The sequence below is a fragment of the Scyliorhinus torazame genome, chromosome 18 (genome assembly GCF_047496885.1).
Source record: "Scyliorhinus torazame isolate Kashiwa2021f chromosome 18, sScyTor2.1, whole genome shotgun sequence".
Taxonomy (NCBI): domain Eukaryota; kingdom Metazoa; phylum Chordata; class Chondrichthyes; order Carcharhiniformes; family Scyliorhinidae; genus Scyliorhinus; species Scyliorhinus torazame.
The window spans coordinates 48,046,033-48,063,961 of NC_092724.1; positions in this window are offsets into that span (position 1 = coordinate 48,046,033).

The following is a 17,929-nucleotide window of genomic DNA, read 5'->3' on the forward strand; positions in this document are numbered from 1 at the left end:
CATCCGCCCAGTGCAATTTGCAGATTGGGCCCCGCCAGTCGTGCCAGATATAAAGCCCAATGGGTCCGTCCACCTTTGTGGGGATTACAAAATGACGGTCAACCGGGCGTCCCATCTGGATCGCTACCCATGCCGAAGATTGAAGACTTATACGCGAGGCTCAGTGGCCAGCAGACTTTTAGCAAGCTCTACATGAGCCATGCCTATCTCCAGTTAATATTGGATCCATCCTCTCAAAAGTACACGACCATCAACATGCAAAGGGGGTTGTACGAATATACCAGTTTGGGGTCTCATTGGCGTGTGCCATATTTCAGAGGGTGATGGAACATATCCTCCGATGGTTGCTGCAAGTGGCAGTTTACCTGGACGATGAGCTAATCACTGATTCCTCAGACCAAGAACACCTAAATAATCTGGAGGACCTGCTGCACGCCATTTCGAGGTGGCCAGGGTCCATCTGCAGTGCAAAAAATGCTTGGTCCATGCAACCGTGGTGGTCTATTTTGGCTCAGAGTTGACAGGCATGGGCTACACCCGGTCGACGATAAAGTTTGGGCCATCCGACAGGCCGTACCAAGAGATCCCACGGAGCTCCGTTCATATTTGGGCCTGGTCAACTATTACGGGAAGTTCATCCCGAATTTGGTGACAGTTTTGACCCCGCTGCACCTGCTGTTGAAGAAGGGCCAGTGGTGGATTTGGGCAATGCCGCAGCAGGGGGTGTTTGCCGAGATAAATCGGTGATTGTCGTCTTCCCACTTACTGACGCACTTTGACGATCTGGCGGAGCCCTTGGTGCTCACGTGTGATGCCTCGCCCTATGGGATCGGGGCCATTTTGGCACACAGGATGGATGATGGTACCAAGCGGCCCACTGTGGTTGCACATTGGCGGTGGCAGAGCGAACTTATGCCCAAATGGAAAAGGAAGGGTTGATATTGGTGTTCGTCATTCGGCGATTCCATCAATACGGCTATGGCCAAGCGTTCATGGCTTCTACCGACCATAAACCACTTTTGGGGTCATTCAACGAGGACAAGGCAATTCCCATGGTGGCGTCCGCCCACATTCAGCATTGGGCTCTCCTTCTGGCAGCATACGAGTAAACCTTGGAGTATCGCGCAGGGACGAAGATTCCCCATGCGGACGCCCTCAGTCACCTGCCGCGCGCCAACGCTAGTCGGCGAGGTAGTCGCAACTTTGCATTTTATGGACTCGCTGCCGGTAATGGAGGCCCAAGTAAAGGCTTGGACAAAGAGGGACCTGCTGCTGACCAGGGTCCACCACATTGTGCTGAACAGGCCCCAGCACCGTGCTCTCTTGGAGAACCTGCGGGCTTTTACCACAGAGATGGAGGAACTCAGCATAGTGGAAGGCTTTTTACTGTGGAGTCCCCAGGTTGTCATCCACGAACAAGGCCCGGGGACAATTTTGCAGGGCCTCCTCAGCGGCCCGGAGCTACGTGTAGTGGCCTGGCATTGAGACAGCGATCGAGAACTTGGCGAGTGTACTCAATGCCAGGAGCACCAGAAGCTCCCACTGCAGCCCCACTTCACCCATGGGAATGGCTGACCTGATCATGGTCCCGCCTTCATGTGGATTTTGTAGACCCCTACAGGGGTCAATGTACCTACTGATGGTGGATACATACTCTAAATGGTTGGACATACACAGAATGACAACGACCACGTTCGCGTCAGTCGACTCCAGTAGACCTTTAACGTTCACAAACTCCCAGTTGTCCTTGTGTCGGACAATGGCACCACCTTCACTAGTTTGGAGTTTGCGGATTTTAAAAAACAAAATCGAGTTTGTCACGTCCGCACCGCGTCCGATTCCCCCGCCCTCGAATGGGTTGGCAGAACTTGCCGTACTGATTTTCAAACTGGGGATGAGGAAACAGACTGCAGGCTCACCAGAAACCCGCCTCGCCCACTTTTTATTCTACTATAGGACCACGCCGCATGCTAACATCGGGGTGATGCCAATGGAGCTCTTGACTCATGCTTGCGCATGCGGTTGAGCCTCATTTCGCCAGACATCGGGGATAAGGTCCATGGCCAGCAGGAACGGACTGGAGTGCAGCGAGTTAGACACGTGAGAGAATTTGCCACTGGAGCCTCTGTTCACATCCAGAATTTTACTGATAGGGCATTATGGATTCCGGAAACAGACGTGCAGGCCGGTCTCATATCTGGTGCGGGTGCAAAAGAAGAACTCAAATTGACACGTGGGTGTGTAGATAGCCTGGGTCACATTGAGATGCAAAAAGACGAGGTGTTGGGCGTCTTGAAAAATATTATGGTAGATAAGTCTCCAGGGCCTGATGGAATCTACCCCAGAATACTGAAGGAGGCAAGATAGGAAATTGCTGAGGCCTGGACAGAAATCTTTGGATCCTCACTGACTTCAGGTGATGTCCCAGAGTACTGGAGAATAGCCAATGTTGTTCCTTTGTTTAAGAAGGGTAGCAAGGATAATCCAGGGAATTACAGGCCGGCGAGCCTTACGTCAGTGGTAGAGAAATTACTGGGGAGAATTCTTCGAGACAGGATCTACTCCCATTTGGAAGCAAATGGACATATTAGCGAGAGGCAGCACGGTTTTGTGAAGGGGAGGTCGTGTCTCACTAACTTGATAGAGTTTTTCGAGGAGGTCACAAAGATGATTGATGCAAGTAGGGCAGTAGATGTTGTCTATATGGACTTCAGTAAGGTCTTTGACAAGGTCCCTCATGGCAGACTGGTACAAAAGGTGAAGTCACACGGGATCAGAGGTGAACAGGCAAGATGGATACAGAACTGGCTAGGTCATAGAAGGCAGAGAGTAGCAATAGAAGGGTGCCTTTCTGATTGGAGGGCTGTGACTAGTGGTGTTCCGCAGGGATCAGTGCTGGGACCTTTGCTGTTCGTAGTATATATAAATGATTTGGAGGAAAATGTAACTGGTCTGATTAGTAAGTTTGCAGACAACACAAAGGTTTGTGGAATTGCGACTGTCAGAGGATACAGCAGGATTTAGATCATTTGGAGACTTGGGCGGAGAGATGGCAGCTGGAGTGTAATCCGGACAAATGTGAGGTAATGCATTTTGGAAAGTCTAATGCAAGTAGGGAATATACAGTGAATGGTAGAACCCTCAAGAGTATTGACAGTCAGAGAGATCTAGGTGTACAGGTCCACAGGTCACTGAAAGGGGCAACACAGGTGGAGAAGGTAGCCAAGAAGGCATACGGCATGCTTACCTTCATTGGCCGGGGCATTGAGTATAAAATTGGCAAGTCATGTTGCAGCTGTATAGAACTTTAGTTAGGCCACACTTGGAGTATAGTGTTCAATTCTGGTCGCCACATTACCAGAAAGATGTGGAGGCTTTAGAGAGGGTGCAGAAGAGATTTACCAGGATGTTGCCTGGTATGGAGGGCATTAGCTACGAGAAGCGGTTGAATAAACTTGGTTTGTTCTCACTGGAACGACGGAGGTTGAGGGGCAACCTGATAGAGGTCTACAAAATTATGAGGGACATAGACAGGGTGGATAGTCAGAGACTTTTTCCCAGGGTAGAGGGGTCCATTACTAGGGGGCATAGGTTTAAAGTGCGAAGGGCAAGGTTTAGAGGAGATGTACGAGACAAGTTTTTTTACACAGAGGGTAGTGGGTGCCTGAAACTCGCTGCCGGAGGAGGTGGTGGAACCAGGGACGATAGTGACGTTTAAAGGGCATCTTGACAAATACATGACTAGGATGGTAATAGAGGGATACGGACCCCGGAAGTGTAGAAGATTTTGGTTTAGACGGGCAGCATGGGCGGCACAGGCTTGGAGGGCCGAAGGGTCTGTTCCTGTGCTGTACTTTTCTTAGTTCTTTGTTCTTTGACCATCTCCGTAGCCGGTTGGAACAGGAACCCGAGGACCGACCACAGAACCCAAGACCGGTGGCGTCCCTCCCTCCGGAGCAGTTGTCAGTGGTACCCAGTGAGGCAGATGGGTCCGGTGACTCAGAAATACGAGGCGCAGGTCGACCATTCCGACCAGGAGTCGGACATAGAGCGTTTTGCCAACGGACATCGACGCAGGTCCAGGGGTGACCGCTGCGCAACAGGCAACAGAACCTCCCAGGTGGTCAACCAGGAAGCATCACTCCCCAGTCCGTTATACCCCTCTGGATTCAGAGCGGTGGGTGCCAGATAATCAGCTTATAGCAATAATAATCTTTATTAGTGTCACATGGAGGCTTACATTAACACCTTAATGACGTTACCGTGAAAAGCCCCTTGTCGCCACATTCCGGCGCCTGTTGGGGTACACTGAGGAATAATTCAGAACGTCAAATTCACCTAACAAGTATGTCTTTCGGGACTTGTGGGAGGAAACTGGAGCACCTGAAGGAAACCCACGCAGACACGGGGAGAACGTGCAGACTCCACACAGACAGTGACCCAAGCCGGGGAATGAACCCGGGACCCTGGCGCTGTTAAGCAACAGTGCTAACCATTGTGACACCGTACCACCTATAGTGAAGAGGGCAAAGGATATCCCCCCTTCCACACAGACGGCGTTTCAGACTGGGGTGGGGGGGGGGTGGAAGGTGTGAACGGGAGCTATAACCCGACAGGAGGCGCAGGTATCTGCAACATCAGAGTCCCTGCCGCCTCACCTGAATATGATCTACCCAGATGAGGGGGCAAGGCTCACCCCTCTGGTCAAAGGACTGCTGGGTTATAAATATCCCAGCGAGGGCCGGGTGTGGGAGACCCTCCAAGGAATAGCAGGAGTGTATAGTAATATGAATAAAACCAATTGTTTTGCTACAGACATTGCTTCCGAGTTGTCGCTTGCCTGAGACTTTACAGTTTGTAACTGCCACCTTTGCTGTTCTGGAGGTAACAAGAGGCAAGCATGTTGTCCCCTTTACATGTAACCCTGCTGCTGCTGCCTGAGCTCTATCAGGGGTAGCGCCATAATGCAGGATTGGAAGGCCGCTGTGTCATCACCCCTGCAAAATATTGTGACACGCTATCAGCACAGCAACAGGGCACCGGTAATTTCAAGAGCAAAGAGTTATTAAAGAGCTATTAATGTTCCAGCAGGTCTAGAATTCCTTATTCCACAGCACCCTAACCTTTCTGGTCATTACTGCTTCATTACAGTGTTTCATGCCTTCAATATACACTGAGGGAAGGAACCTTGCTAATTACTTTTTCTTAATTAGACTGAGATATACCCTCAGTCTCCAAACACGGAATGAGTAATAATTGTACAACAGGCATTCCCAATTAACCACAGATGGTCACGGCTGATGTTTCATTGATGACCATAAATCCTTCTGTCAGCATAATGTTTTTTAACTAACTTATCAGGATGTTCTGTTTTGTGCTTTTTGCCATCGTGTGTCAGTGCCAATGTTTCAATGTGAACGTAACATGCAAGCAATACAACAGAAATAGGTGTAAGCAGGAAGGATGTTCCCGATGGTGGAGGTGTCCAGATACATAACACCCCTTCATTAGTGCATTGACAACAGTTAACATTTATACGACAAATCCACTTCTGCACTATTTCTAGACATACATACAGTTCAACAATGCAGTCTCTGTGGTGGACGTCTATTTCTTTTTTGGCAGAATATGATGTTCTTGACCTTGGCTATGTGAGACCTTGGAAGTGTCCTCATTCCGTTCTGTAGATGGTACTTCATGAGTAGTTATTTCAGTATCTCTCCATATAGATACTGAAAAGTCCACAGAAACAGAATATGAACTCGTCACTGTCTTCCGGTCTTTGTTCCGAAATATTACTCTCTAAATTTTCCAAGGGTAGAACCTCTTGAGAAGTTTCTGTGAGCTCACTTTGTGCAGCAAGTAACCGATCAGCATGACATCGCCAAACTCCTTCATCATCTGTCTGTACAGTGTATGATAGTGGACCAGCCTTTGCTCAGATCATAGCAGGTACCCATTTCTCATCAATTGTGTAGCTCCGAGCTAACACTCTCTCACCCTGATTTAGAGTTTTTCTACCTCCTGGCAAGTTGTTGTTTTTTGACAATCTCTGAAATATCAAGTAGAGTTAACAAATCAAGCTGTGTTCATAGTTTCCTCTTGGACAACAGCATTGCCATTGAACGCTGCATGGTAGTATGTTCAGTGTTCCTGTAAGCTATTAGGAATTATTTACTGTTCTTGTCAATGTCACCTGTTCCTTCCACGCTTTGATAGACTGCTTTAATAATTGCACTGCTTTAATAATTGCACAAAACATTTGGACAATTCATTCATTCTTAGATGATATGGAGCTGACTTGATATGGTATATACAGTTCCCCTTCAAATAGTCCTCAATTGTTTCAAAGTAAACTGCGTGCCATTATCACTGACAATCTGCTCTGTTGTTCCAAATCTTGTGAATATTTTGTCTAGTTTCTCAATGGTCTGTTCAGTTGTCATTGACTTCTGATCATTTCGAGTGCGTGTCCACAAACACTAAGAACATGTGACTCTGGGTGGAATAGCGTAACCAATGTGTATTCTCTGTCATGGCTGTGTTGGCCATGTTGGTAAGTGTGTGCCAACATTATCAATGACCAATTTTGCAATCTTCAAGTTGCCAAAGAAGGTATAACTTTATATGGCCCAAAAATTGTAGCCAATGATCCAACAGAGCAAAATGACGCCCATAAAGGTAATGGTGGAATCTTCTTACACCAGAAATGATGCTCAAAGCTTCTTTTTCTTGCTGAGCGTAATTTATTTCTGTGCTAGTAAGAGTGCATGAAGCAAATGCTATCGTTTGTTCCGCTCCTGGAGGCATTATGTGCAAGATGACTGTACCAACCTCATAGGGTGAGGCATCATTGGAGGACAAAGCAGTCCAGTTGATTGCTCCGCCTTCCAGATACAGTCAAACCCTCCACCACCCCAGATACATTCAAACACTCCACCACCAACAAACAGTGGCAACCATGTGTACCATCTACAAGATGCATTGCAGTAACTCGCCAAGGTTCCTTCTGTAGCAGCTATCCAAACCCACAACCATCACCATCTAGAAGGACAAGAACAGCAGATACCTGGGAACGTTACCACTTGGAGGTCCCCCTCCAATTCACTCACCACCTCAACTTGGATATATATCGCTGTTCCTTCACTGTTGCTGGGTCGAAATCCTGGAACTCCCCCCCCTAACAGCACTGTGGGTGTATTTATGGATGAGTTGAAAAAGTCCCACTTTTCCTTTTTAACTCTCCAGTTGTGGCTCTGTAAATGCTTCAGGGTAGCTTCCAAATTACCGAAGTGTTCCTTTTCACTTGAACCGGTGATGAATATGTAATCAAAATAACATTTCATTCCATTAAACCCACTTAGAATTTGATCCATGGACTTTTGAAAAAGTAGTCACAGATGCTGAAAGAAAGTGTTCTGTAACAAAACAGACCTTTTGTGCATTACGATGGTGAGTAGTGGCTGGGATTCGGCAGCCAAATTAATCTGCAGGTATGCCTGTGAAAGATCCATTTTACTGAATTTTTACCCTTCAGAAAGTCCAGCAAACAAGTATTCAATCAGCTGTAGTGGATATTGATTTGCACATAATACTGGGTTAATAGTTGTTTTTTAAATCTCCACAAATTCTCATTGAGCCATCATGTTTTAATACAGGAAATATTGGTGTTGCCCTATTACTTGTAGAAACATGTTCAATGACTCCTGTTCATACAAGCCTGATGGTGTATGGTATGGTTCTATTTTTGAGACATTTGGGTGTACTGTCTGGTTTGATTTTTAGGTACACCTTAATTCCAGTCATAGAGCCGAGTAAATCTTCAAACACCTTCTCATACTTCTTCAAATCTTGCTGGAAGTTGCTCTTTGAATCCACAAATTGAATGATTGTTTCCCAGTTAAGCCTAATCTTAGCCAAGCATGCACTGCCAATAGAGCAAGAACATTTCCACAGATACCTTGAAGAGGCAACTTCACCGTCTGTTCATTTGCTTCTACTTTTGCCATAATGCATCCTTTTAATAGTATGACCTCTTTAGTGTACATCCTTAGGATCACATTTAATGGCTTTAAAGGCAGATACTTCAGCTTTTGATGATAAACTGTTTCGGGTATTAACGATACTGTTGCACCCTGCATCCACTTCCATTTTAATTTCATGACCTTCAAGTTTTGTATATGCCCAAAACATTGTTGCTCGCCCTGCATTGACAGGACGCCTAGCTTTAGCTCCTGCAATGGTTTGGTTAAATTTGTCTTTCGAGTGATCTTGAGCTTCATCCACTAATTGGTAGACATGAATAGATTGTTTAACTGTGATTTTTTTCTTGCACCTTCTTGGTGTAGGAGAAAACTTTTTGAGCCCAACATGCCTTGGCAATGTAGCTTTTCTTGCCACAGTCTTGCATGTATTCAATTTACTCCAGCATTTCCCTGCTGAGTGTCCAACCCGTGATATGGTTGCACCGTTGCGGCCTTGTTCCTTGAGGTATGCATTTTGTGGATGTTCGCTCCAGCCCCTCTCTGTGAAGCTCCATAGGTGTGGCAATTTCCACAGCAGTTTTAGAGTTAAATCACTTACAATAAGCAGCTTTCTCTAAATAGCTTCCCTGCAGAGTCCACAAACCAGCCTGTCACAAAGAGTATCATCAAGTGTTGTACCAAATTCATAATATTTAGCTAACTTTCTTAAAGTTGCTACCAAATGTAAAATGCTTTCATCTTCTTCCGGACTACGGTGGCGGAACTGAAACATCTCTGCAATCAAATGCGGCCTAGCAGAGAAATGTCCCTCCAGGATTTTTATCAATGACTTATCTCCTTTTTATGCTGAGTAAACTAAATTCTGTAGCAGCATAAATGCTTTACGCCAGTGAGCTGAGAAATGTTGCAACCTTGCTCTGAAAGATAATTAGAATCTTTCCTCATGTGAATTCCAAATCTCATAATCCTCATCAAACACATTCATGACACCTGTTTTTCCCACCATTTCTGGATCCTGGCTCCTAGGGTCTACACTTCCTCACTTTCAATTTTTAATAGAAAGTATAGGCAAACACTCCCCTTTACAAGCAACAAGGAATTATTTTCCATTTTGCCTGACTATAGTTTGACCTTTTCCACTGTGTAGTGGCTTGTGCGGAGTCAGCAACTGTCGGAATCCCCATTCCCCCAACCCGTTTAGCTTCACCATATGTGCAGTCCTTGCAGCCTAGACTCCACTCAATTCAACGCAAGCAAGTCTTCCAACTGACAGAGTTCTTACTCACATTTGCAATCAAAACCTTTATAAACCTTCTATATCTGCGAAAGCACATTGCATGATGTCTGTGCGTGTATGAGTCTGGCCCCGAGAGTCTTCCATTGCTCCCAATGCCGCCCCACCATTAGCCAACAAATTCTTATTTTTCAGCAACTTTCCTTCCTCAATCCTCGTCGCCAGTTTTCTCTTCTGTTTTATTTCTTTGTTGCAACATAGAGAAAAGGTATGGAGGTGCCCACACTCTAGATTCTTGAAAAACACATTGAGAAGTTTCTTAAGAGGTGTTAATATACAATCGGCCGAAAGGCCAAACGGACGTCATTAGCCATCACATGGTGCTAAACCAGCAGGAATGTACTCTGATAAAGTAACATTTTCTCTACATTCTTTGGGTGGTTAAGAACAGTGATTGTAACCACCAAGCCTTTGAAACTTGGTTGATTCCCTCTTCTGCCTAGGGCAATTTGACAAATTCACAAATGGAAAAATCGGTCTTACCACTGAAACCAGGTTGATACATCGAAGGAGTGCTGAACGCATGTTTCTCTGGTGGAGGGGCCGCCTTTCAGATGAGGCATTAAACTAAAGTCCCTTCTCCCCCTCCCCCCCCCCCACCCAGGTGGGCTAAACAAAAAGAGCCATGATGCTGTGCGAACAAGAGTAGAGGGGTTCCCCTCATGTCCAGCCCAATCATTATCCCTAAACCAACATCAATATAATTCTTCCCATTGCTGTTTCTGGAACCTTGCCGCATGCAGATTATTTGTCAAGATTCATACATTACAACAGTAATTATGATTGAAACGTTAATAGGTTGTGGAGCACTTTGAGTCATCCTAAAGATATGCAAACTGTTACACAAATGCAAATAATCTTTGCCTGGAGGCATCCCTCAATTGTCAATTTTGCAATAGATGGGTCATTGTCCAAGTATGCAAGGGGAAGCCTTGACACTGACAAGCCATCCATTCCCTTGGATAGACTCCCTAAAAAATAAAATCAGAGATGTCAGACATACTGAGGATTAAGGCAAGGCAAGTTCCAGCTGTCCAGGCAATGAACATAGGAACCATATGCTACCATTTCGCTCCTCAAGCCTGTTTTGTGCCATTCACTGAGAAAATAGCTGATTTGCAACATAACTCGCCATACCTACCTTTGGCCCATATCTCTTCATAATTTTGGTTATTGTCAAAAAAAGAGAGACGCTGTTGAAGTTTTTTGCCTTGCACTCATCTGGACAGATTCAGAAGAATACCAAATTTTAAAGGGGCACAACAATTTATACTGCATGATAAGTGGGTGCTGATAGTTGGCAAGTGGATTCTGATTAGTCGCTGCATTGTGATGAAGAATGCACCAGGGAACAGTTAACTGTCAAACTTTTGTTTAAATTCAAACCAGGCAGGTCAACTCTGGTCAAGGCACTGCCATGAGCAATGAAACAGGTAATGGCTGTCCTCCAGATTTTTATTCAGTTGAAAAACATGCATTCCTTGGACATGTTCTTTCTATTTGCAAAGCACAGGACCCTGTGTGTGAATAAATGTAGCTTAGTAGCATGTAAAAGAACAATCAATATACTTCCAGATCTTTACCATTGCTTCTTACTACTGTTTGTACTTACACTTGACAGCCTAGAATACCAGTTCATGCTTTCCAACATGGGGCACTAGATAATGATGAGCTGCCAGAATGCTGGTTGTTTTTCTTCTTCCCTGGTGGGGACAGGGGCAATCAAGCAATGGACCATAGGAATTTGTTGAAACATCACTACATGAGTAATGTGGTTGAGAACAAGTTAGCAGACGGTTAGCAGTTAGGTAGAGAGGGTGGTATAGTAGTAATATTGTACATAGTATAGCAGTCACTGTGGCAATAATCCAGAAGCCTAGGTTCTAGGTCTGGGCGGGAGAGAAGGGGGGGTTGCATGGGTTCAAATCCCACCATGGCATCTAGAATTTAAATTCAATTCATATATCTGGGATTGAAAACTTGTTTCAGACCATGACAACTATCATTGATTGTTGTAAAAATTCATCTGGTTCACCAATACCTTTAGAGAGGGAAATGTGCGATACCTAGCTTACATGTAACTCCAGACCCACTGGTTGACTCTTAACTGCCCTCTTGAACGGCCTTGCAAGTCATTCAGTTCAAAGGCAATTAGCCATGAAAGGATTAAAGAAAGACGACATGTACTACACAGAATCAAACATTGCCTTTGTGTATTGTTCCTACCATGATGGTCCCATGTCCCCAAAGATAGCTGTGTGTTACTAAACAGCAATTCAACCAGATAAAGAAAGTTTCTCAATAAATTAACAAAGTTATGAGGAAAATAATGTTTGGTCTTACCAATTATGCAGAGTGTTCACGTTCAAATCTATCATAGAATTTCAATTATAGACGATTGCATTTGCATTTGCTCAGAATTCTTCTGTGATTTGCAATTTCACATTACTAACAACATGCTGTGGACCTGCTAGAATTGCCTGGTGCCAGTAATACCCGACTGTGATACTGTAATGTATTTCATTTTTCAAACTCTGACAGGTATGAAACACTCTTCTCACTCTGTTTGGGGAATATTGCAACAAAATAAGTGTTCAATGGCTTCTCAAATGTGTCTGCTTCTACTTCACATTAGAAAATTAGACGAGAGTTTTAAATTGGATATTTTACCAGAGATAGCTGTCCAGGTGACTTGAGTGCTGGTCCTCCCGGAGGGATGGTTATTGCTCAGTACATGTCACCAGAACATTATCAGAGGAAACGCATTGCGTATTACCACTCACAGTGGGATGTCCCAGCATTGAACTGTACAGGATCTCAGGCCTGGGAGCATTCAAGAGTTTTGAGGCCACTGGTAGAATTTGGAGGAGGTGAAATTAGAGTCACTGGGGTTTGGAATTGTGACCTGGTAGCTCTGCAAAGGAAGCTAAGGGAATGGAATAAGTGGCTTTGATCTGGTACCAATGGGAAGGTGAATATGTCCTGATAGGATTTGGAGGTGTTCTGTGTTGAGTGAACTGGGAAGGCTGAGGCAGAAGGGGGTTAGGGGCAGGAGAGAGCGTCATGTAAAGGTCCATCGAAATGCTTCAGTTTTGGTCTCTGATCTGACCTGAATTTCATTATTGCAGTTGGGACAACAGATTAAGTTCTCCTGTCAGCCTCCAGACTCTGGATGGGCTCATAGAGGGCTGACTGCAGTTGTGGAACAGTATCGCAACATGTGCTAGTGGCGTGAGGATAGCGGGCAATTACACTTTATTGATAAAATTCCAGTCACTACTTTATACGCATTTATATGGGCGGCACGGTGGCACAGTGGTTAGCACTGTTGCTTCACAGCGCCAGGGTGCCAGGTTCGATTCCCGTCTTAGGTCACTGTGTGTGCGGAGTCTGCACGTTCCCCCCTTGTCTGCGTGGGTTTCCTCCGGGTCTTCCGGTTTCCTCCCACAAGTTCCAAAAAACATGTTGTTAGGTAATTTGGGCATTCTGAATTCTCCCTCCGTGTATCCGAACAGGCGCCGGAATGTGGCAACTGGGGGCTTTTCACGGTAACTTCATTGCAGTGTTAATGTAAGCCTACTTGTGACAATAAAGATTATTTTTTAAAAATTAAAAGCTTCTGTCGTGTTATTCACCCTGGGGTAACACTGACTGCAACACGATGCAGTTAAATGATCAAGCATACACCAAACGTAGGCGTTGGTTCAATAAGATTTATTGAACTTCAGTAACGAAGCTTACAGCTGCCTGTGGGTTGACTCGCTACTACTCTAAGTAAACTAACATTAACTATCTAGACCAGGCTAGCTCTGATCCATGTGTAGAAGGTGTTGAATGATTTGTATACCCTGACTGTCACTACAGTTGTCACCAGTGGAAAGAGGCAGAGTGCTGATGCCTCGTGTGTTTTATAGTTGGAAGCCCCCCTCTGGTGTTCTGTCTGGTGATTGGTCGTGTTCTGTTCTGTATGTTGATTGGCTCACCTGGGTGTCTGTCACTGCCTGCTTTTACCTCATGATGTGCATGGGTGCATATTATGACAGCTTCTGCAAAAGCAATTCACTCCTTAAAAATTGCTTGTAAATTACCTAACATCGGTTAACCCAGTACATCCCCAGTGGAACTCCAATTTAATTCAATTGTATGGACACACACCCACCTAAACTCTGCTTAAATTTCTATGAATATTCTGCTGTGCCATTATCTATTATGTGATTCTTATACATCAGAGAATTGTGGTTGTTTATTGAGAAGCCTCTGTGATTCTGCGGCTTACTTTTAAATTTGTTCTGAAACACATTGCACATTGAGTGTTAATTAACTTAATTTTCACTGCAGTTAATTATCATGTTCCTGGACCTGTGGAACTATCACCAACACCAAGAGAATAATGTACATTCAAATATGTGGGGATTTTTTGGAACTGAAAAATCTTAGTGAAGGTCCCATTTAAGCATGTCGAGTTTTGCTCATTTAGAATGATACTTTCTCATTTTTGGTTTAAAAATGTGACCTATTTACCCCCATGCACTCTGAAAAAGCTGTGGCATATATTTAAACAGATTTGCAATCTGTCTCATTCACTTGATGCCGAATCTCAGCCCCAGCATTTCCTAAATTGTTGACAGCTTTGATGCATAGTGCACTACAATACCATATTTGGAAAGTATATTGGGCTAGTTGGTCTTTCAAGCCTTTTTTTTGAGATAAAGGAGATGGCAAGGTTAGGAGACAACAACAACGTGTGTGTATATCGTACCTATAATATATTAAAATATCCCAGGCTGCTTCACAGGAGCATTATTTAGTAAAGATTGACATCGAGCCATTCAAGGAGCTAATATGGCAAATGTTGGTCAAAGACATGGAATCATAGAATCCTTGCAGTGCAAAAGGAGCCTATTGAGTCTGCACCAATCCTCCTAAAGAGCACCCTACCGTGGCCCACACCCTTGCCCTATCCTCGTTACCCCACCCAACCCAAGGGGAAATTTAGCTTGGCCAAACCACCTAACCTGCACATCTTTGGACTGTGGCAGTAAACCGGAGAACCTGGAGGAAACCAATGCAGACACAGGGAGAAAGTACAAACTCCACACAGTCGGTGACCCAAGGCTGGAATTGAACCCGGGTCCTGGCACTGTGAGGGAGCAATGCTCACCACTGTGTCACCATGCCGCCCTTAGGTGTGCCTTTAAGGAAAGATGGTAGCCATGATGTGGAGATGCCGGTGTTGAACTGGGGTGTTGAACACTAGCTTTCGGAGCGCAGCTCCTTCCTCAGGTGAATCATTCACCTGAGGAAGGAGCTTTGCTCCGAAAGCTATTGATTCAAAACAAACCTGTTGGACTTTAACCTGGTGTTGTAAGACTTTTTACTTTAAAGAAAGAAGTCAAAGAAGATTAAGGAGGAATTCCAGAGCTTAGGACGATAGTAGTTGGAGACGCGGCCACCGATGATGGAGCAATTCAAATTGGAGAGACACAAGAGGCCAGAATAGAAGAGAGCAGACATCTCAGAGGGTTGTGGGGCTGCAGGAGGTTAGAGGTGTTACATTACTTATTGTAATATATGGTACTCACTTGCTACTTACCAAGATGCCCTTAAACTCGATGTTGATTAACACTCGTAGTCGTCCAAGGAAAGCAAATACTTTAATGAGTAACTTAAACAAATAAACTGTGAGTTTGTTCCATCACCAATACTTTTACTAGATATTAAATAAACAAGATTGAATAAGAATAAACTATGATTAACTACACTTGCACTCTGAGCTAACTCTCTCTACCTCTGGTCACTAGTCACAATACACACAAAGTCACTAGACATAATACACACGAAGAGGCGGGAACTCAGATTGAGTCTGTCTTTTATACCCCATGTTAGTGCTGCCATCTAGTGATCACTTAGCTGTTATGACTATACATTAACCCCTTGTGTATATACAGATATGCAGATCACTACAAGAGGTAGAGAAGGCAAGTCCACGGAGGGATTTAGAAACAAGGATGAGAATTTTAAAGCTGAACCATTGCTTAAAGAATCAACATGGGTCAGCAAACACAGTGTCAATGCAGGAAAATGGAACAACATAGAGGATGGCACACATTGGAAAGTTGGAGAGCAAGTCAAGTAGCTGAAGCAGCATTAATTTATTTTGTCCTTTACTTAGTTTAAAAATAAATCTCAATTTTGTCAACCTGTATTTGAAGTTTCAGGAACTGATCCATGACACCCCAAATAATGAGTGGGGCACATCAGCTTAATTTTCTGCAAATAAAGCTCATGAGGAAATAGGTATGATCCAGCAACTATTTCCAGCCAATTGTAAAAATAGATAATTGAATACTATAAAAACAAATTTTAAGGCTGACCAGGGTAGAATATCTTGGGCACGATTTAACAGAAATATAAGAGTCCCGTATCGAACGCGTTTAGCCGAGTGTTTCCCGGCACTCACAGTGCCGAGAAGGACCACGCTATCTAATGGTATTCTGCTTAATTTTGGGTTCGTGGCGAGGAACACCCTGATGACGCCACACTCAGTCCCATTTCCTGCACTAATCAGCTCTGTTCGCTGGTGCAGGAAGAGATCGGGACACAATTTAAAAATGCCGCTCCAAACTCGAGATCCCGCCCAAGCCCTAGCTCACCTATAAGGAGGTTCTTGAAACCCCCCACACCCTTCTCATAAGGCCAGGGCATCCCTGGGCCCGAAACGCAGTGCAGACAAAATGCCAGGTGGCACTGCCAGGGTGCCAGGCTGACAGTGCCACGGTGGCATTGGGGGTGGGAGACCAGATCCCCATTTGTGGAGACCAGTACAAATCCATGCTCGCATACAGTCTCCAAGGCATGGGTTAGATCCTCCGCCTTGGGTAACTCCGGCGAGTGCATATTAAAATGATGCTTACAGCATCTCATAAGATCTCATAAGGTGTGGCGAGCTGGGTAAATCTCATGAGACTCCTGTTGCGAGATATTCCAGCCATGTTGCGGCCCGTGTTGGGCACAATGCGGCCATTAGGTCACGCCCTTTGTCTTTAGAGACTTTAACTAAGCTAGTTAAGGAGGTGCAAAATTGCACATGGTAGGACGATTCAATAACTCTGTTGTGCCTGGCACAGAGCCGGGCGCAACAGGTGAATCTTGCGAGAGCCCCAAATTAGTCTCCGTGCCAGGCACTGAGCCAATCGTGAGTCACCCGATTCTCTAAGCAAGGCACAATCTGGATCTTGCCCTCGCTGGCCGAGTTCCAGATCTGAATATTTAAATGAGGTCAATGGTTCTCTTAAATACCCGGACACATGATTCATTTGGCGCCCAGGAGTCAACAGCTGTGCCTGGGAGACCTCACCAGGGCGCTGTTTAGTTCTCGGCCACACAAACGTGGACCAGGGCGGTCTTTCAGGCCATTAGAGATCCCTGGGATGTCAGGGACAGGGCAGAGTGGAACCCTGGCACTCCCTCTGGCACCTGGGCACCATGGCATTCCCAACCTGGCACCTTGACAGTGCCACCCAAGCACTGCCAAGGTGCCAGGCTGTCCAGGTGACAGGTTGGCACTGCCAGGGTTCAGGCCCGGGTGTGGGCCTTGCTACTTGGAGGATAGTGAGGGGGATTCCCAGGGGCCTCCCTATGGTTGGTGGGGTGAGGGGGCTTAATAAAGCCGGGTAAGGGGTCATGCCTGAAAGCAGGGGGCTAGATCAGGGCTGTCAGTCAAAATGGTGCAGATTGCCTATCCTGCTTCAGCTCGCCAGCAGGAAATCACTTCTAAGTGCAATGTCGGCAGGGGGTAGCTCCCCGAGGCTAAAGGAAATTACAAAGTGCCATTGAATAGCAGGGCGTTTCTCTGTGCTGCAGCCACTGAGAAACACTCCGCTCAACGCACTCGACAGCGGACTTAGTTTGAAGTCTGCCGAATCGCACCCGGCGTCTCTGAATCACATCATGCAATACTATCAACAATCAGAGCAGATAGAGAAAATAGCGTTTTGACTGATATCAAAAATAATTCATCAGCTTGCCCAGTGGCAATATTTTTTCAATGCGTTCCCCTGGGTTACAACAAATCATTCGGACCCAAGAAGGTCACCACTCCATCTGCAAGCAGTGGTATAAAGTCTAAGATTGAATTCAGAGCCCCTGGGCTAGGAACAGAAAAATCAGATAGGAATATTCAGTGTTGACTCCTACTAGACAGTGAGTATTAGCATTATGTTCAATTGTGAGACATACAAATACCCATCACCTACACCCCAACCCCAGACTACCTCCCCTCCCACACACCAAGATTAAATACTTTACGAATACCCACTATTTAGGCTTGTACATGGTTTGGAACTTCAAGCGAAGAGAGAAAAAACTGGAGGAGAAAGTAAAAAGCATGTTTGCAGAAATCACCCATGTTCCCTGTAAATGAAGGGGACAGGAGATCACTGGGGTTGTCATCTGGAAGAAAAATATCATTGTGAAAAAGAACAGGAAACTCAAGCTCACTGTAACAAAGACAGATTTCACCATGAAGGAAATGCTAAGATGCTGATCCACATTGAGACATGCCAAACCAGAGGCTGTCTTTTTTTTCTTCATTCATGGGATGCGGACGTCACTGGCAAGACCAGCATTTGTTACCCACCCCTAATTGCCC